Source organism: Equus przewalskii, chromosome 6 (assembly GCF_037783145.1).
Source record: "Equus przewalskii isolate Varuska chromosome 6, EquPr2, whole genome shotgun sequence".
NCBI classification, from domain to species: Eukaryota; Metazoa; Chordata; class Mammalia; order Perissodactyla; family Equidae; genus Equus; species Equus przewalskii.
In genome coordinates, this window is record NC_091836.1 from 74,579,717 (window position 1) to 74,584,453 (window position 4,737).

Here is a 4,737-nt window from a genome sequence, read left to right on the forward strand (position 1 = left end):
AGTCAACTTCAGGGGCAAGTTCAAGTATTATCTTGCTACAGCCTTCCCAGACATACATAATGATTTCCTCTGTGTATTCACAATCCTCTGTTTGAAAGTGAAATACTTACAATAATATCTCTTACTTTAATTAGTTGGAGGTAAGTGTAATTGGCTGTCACTCATGGGGGTACAGACCATATCCTTTCATCTTTGCATATTTTCTATTATTTGCGTATTCAGAAAAGATGGAGAGTATTAAATATTCCAAAAGCTCCTGATGTCTTCACAAAGAACATTAGTATAGTTCCTCTTAAGAATCTATTTAAAAGAATATGTATTTTCCTCTCTCCGTGAACAGGGAGTTAGGTCGAAGGTCACCTGCTTCCGATATGTCTTCCTTAAACCACACTGGTGTTAGCCACACAGTCTTTTACTTGCTTGGCATCCCAGGCCTAGAGGACCAGCGCATGTGGATTTCCATTCCCTTCTTCATTTCCTATGTCATTGCCCTGCTTGGGAACAGTCTGCTCCTTTTCATTATCCTCACAAGGTGCAGCCTCCATGAACCCATGTACCCCTTCATCTGCATGCTGGCTGGAGCAGATGTTGTCCTTTCCACGTGCACAGTACCTCAGGCCTTGGCCATCTTCTGGTTCCGGGCTGGAGAGATCTCCCTGGATCGCTGCATCATTCAGTTCTTTATCATCCACTACACTTTTATGTCTGAGTCTGGCATCTTGCTGGTGATGGCATTTGACCACTACATTGCCATATGTTACCCACCGAGATACACCACTATTCTTACACATGCACTGATTGGGAAAATTGGCGTGACTATCTTTCTGAGAAGTTATTGTATGCTTTTCCCCATAATATTTCTTTTGAAAAGATTGACTTTCTGCCACAATAATATTATTCCGCATACGTTTTGTGAACACATTGGCTTGGCCAAATATGCTTGTAATGACATTCGAGTGAACATCTGGTACGGGTTTTCCATCCTAATGTAAACAGTAGTTTTAGATGTTGTGCTAATTTTTTTTTCCTATGTGTTGATTCTCCGTGCTGTCTTCCACATGCCTTCCCTAGACGCTCGCTATAAAGCTCTCAACACGTGTGGCTCCCATGTCTGCGTCATCATCCTCTTTTATGGGCCTGGAATCTTCACAATCCTTACTCAGCGGTTTGGACGCCACATTCCACCTCATATCCATATTTTATTGTCTAATGTCTGCATGCTTGCTCCACCTATGCTGAATCCCATCATTCATGGGATAAAGACCAAGCAAATCCAAGAGCAGATGGTTCACATATTGTTTACAAAGCAGAAATCGCTTTGATATAAGAACCGAGCTTTCAGAATCTCTAGCTATCTGTGAAGTGGTCTATGGCAGTGGTGGGTGGGAAGAGTCAGCCGGAACACTAGGAAATAGTTCAGCGAATTGTGTCTCTGGAGCAATTTCATCAGGGAGGTTGCAGAACTGATTCTTCCTTTGTCAAAACGGCCTGAGAAAGCAGTGCTATGTTTGATAGAGAAAGCTACCTTCTACAAAGAGCCTGGGACAGGACGAAGTGATTTTCACAAGTCATATATCTTTAATGACACTAGCATGATCTTTAGAAATAGAGGAAGTGAGAATTGCTCTGGCCTAGGAATATGTTCAGCTCCTCTTCACTGAATTTCCCACTCTCTGAGACATCTTGTGGTATGTTTAGAAAATCACATACAAACCTCTATTCCTTAGTGTCTTTCATTCTAGCTAAATGACATTCTTAGCATCAGTGGTTCCTAGGTTTTGCAGTTATTCCTATTATATTTTAACTTATGTCCTATCAACATGCATGTGTGTAATAAGGAAATGTAATGAATTGTGTGTTTCATATTCTGCAGAACAACCCTTGAGGAGACTGAGGGATTGAGACTGTCACTCCTGTGATGTCAAAATATTAATGTGGTTTCTGATGAGGTGATGTGTACTGAGAGAAGGCCGAGGAACGGAAATTCCTCCAATCTCAAGGTCAAGCCCTGTTCTTCAATGATTTCCTCCTCAGTGGAGTGTTCAAGGTCTTTAATGACCTGATTCCTGAACTTTTTTACAGGAATACTTCCCATATCACTTTCAAAGTAGCCCAAATTTCAGACACACCAGGCCATTAGCCCACCTTCTCAGGGTGTTCATGTCTCTGCTTTGTCTTGAAATAACCACGATTGACTTGTTAGGAAACACTTATTCCTCCTTTAATACCCAATTCTCATCTTGTCTCCTCTGTGATGCTTTCTGTAACCACAACTCTTTCCCAATGTATTATTTCTTTGATAATACCTCTACGAGAAAAATAGCATATTTTCTTTTTTCAATGCCTGCTTGATTAAAAATGTAGATTCCTTGTAGAATTTATTAGAAATTATGAAAAAAGACAAACATGAAATGGAATTCATAAATCCATAAACATACAGCTTTCAAGCAATTTTACTGTTAAAATTTTGTTTTCTGTTAACTATATCTATCACATCTCTCTATCTATATACTTATATATCTATATCTACATCTGTCTCTGAATCTGTGTCTGTATTTTATCTCCATCTGTATCTCTAGCTTTATCTATTCCTATATCTACCTGAAAAATATTATCATATAATACATATATAGAGTATTTACCATACTATATATATGGTCTGTAACCTACTTTTCTTTTCTAGCATACATTGTTGACAGTGTTCATTTATAATATATGTGAATTTATATAATCAATTACTATGTCTATATACTATTTCATTGCAAGATTTTACTATGACATTTAACTAAGCATTCTTCTAAATCCTTTTTATATGACATTGTGACCATATATTCACAAATTTAAGGCTCAATTCTACTTGTTTCTTAGGTACACAGCCAAGATATGTTCTAAATAAATTATTTTTAAGTATTGTCTTTTAATGTAAGATGCAAATGCTCAATGTAATACAATTAGAAAACAACAAAAATATAAAGAAAATTCCTAGTCAGGGGAAACCCACTAATAGCATTTTGGTATACTGCCTTACATTTACACATTCTGTGCATATGTGTTTTACACTTACACATTCTATGCATATGTGTTTTCATTAATTTTCAATCTTACTAGGCATTTGGAGTTTTCCTTTTCTAACCACATAAACGAAGCTTCTCCAAACATCTTATACATAGAACTTACTCTGATCTTTCAATTTCTATTTTAAGGATAGAGTTCTAAAGTGCTATTGTAGATTTAATCCTATAAAATTGCATTCAGAAAGGATGTATATCTCTCTGAACCAACAAGGTATTGAGTATTTTCATTTTTTAAAATTTTTGCCATTCATAAGGACAAAAATCATATCACAATGCAAATTTTACTTATATTTTTATTGCTACTGAGGTGAAACATTTATTGGATAGTCATAGTTCATCTTATGAAGTAGTGATAACTACCATTTGTTGAGTACTTATCATGTTAGAGCCCCAGTCTGAGCATTTTACATGCATTACCTTAGATCGTCTTCATCTGAGCTCCATAACATAAGTAATGCAGATGAGGAAATGGAAACTCTACCAAGGAAAATGGCAGAGGCAGGAACAAATCAATTTCTTTTTTATTTGTCAAGTTTCTGCTCTTGACTACTGAAGCTCTTAGATGATTCTGGCTATTCTTGCTTTTGCCCATTTAACTCTTGAAAATTCTATGTTGTCCTTATCTCTTTTCGGTATTTTAAAAAATTTATCAATAACAATACATGTTCTCACTCTCATATTTAAGTATTTGTCCTTTATTCTTAGTATTTTTAAAAATGATTTAAGTATTAATAACTATATGTATATCTTTTCTTTTGTGTCTTTTTCCATTGGTTAACCATAGAAGATTCTTCTTAAGCTAGTATTTGAGTATTATTCACATCCAATTCTCTATTTTCATTTTATCATGTCTAAATTAGTATTATTTTATCAACATAATAGAGTTCTTATGAGGACTAAATGGGTTAATATATTTAAAGAGCTTAGAATGGCATCAGGCCAAAAGATACACATATTTGCTATAATAATAATTATTATTACTTATTTATGTTTGTCTTAAGATATCTTTATTTAACATTCAACAATTTTTTAAAAGCTTTTTGTTTTGAAATAATTATAGATTCACAAGAAGTTGCAAAAGAATAATGTACTGGAAGGTCCTGTTTACCTTTCATCCAGTTTTCCCCTATAGTAACATCCTGCATAACTGTAGTACAATATCAAAACTATAAAGTTGATGTTGGTACAAACCACAGAACTTATTAGATTTCATCAGTTTTATATGCATTGCTTGTGTGTGTGCTTGCGTCTGTGTGTGTATACTTCTAAGTAATTACATGACATTATAGATTCATGGAACCACCACCATAATTAAGATACAGAATTGCTCCATCATCACTTATGATTTCGTTTTGTAGCTTCACTCACATCCCTCTCTTTCCATACCTAGCCCCTGGCAACCACTAATTGGTCTTCCATCTCTACAAATTTGTTTTATCATGGATGTTATATAAATGAAACCATACAACACATAACCTTTAGAAACTGTGTTTATTTCACTCAGCATAATTTCCTTGGATCCGTCCAAATTGTTGTGTGTATCCATAGTTTGTTTCTTTTTATTTTTATGTAGAATTCCATGGTGTGGATGTACTACAATGTTTTTAAACATTCCTATGTTAAATAACATTTGGGTTATTTCCAGTTTTTGGCTGTTATGAAT

At 35.0% G+C, this 4,737-nt stretch overlaps 1 pseudogene; it reads left to right on the forward strand.

Moving 5' to 3' along the window:
• The first annotated feature begins 371 nt into the window (after window positions 1–371).
• On the forward strand, window positions 372–1,322 carry LOC139084264 (olfactory receptor 52B4-like; annotated as a pseudogene).
• The last annotated feature ends 3,415 nt before the right edge of the window (window positions 1,323–4,737 follow it).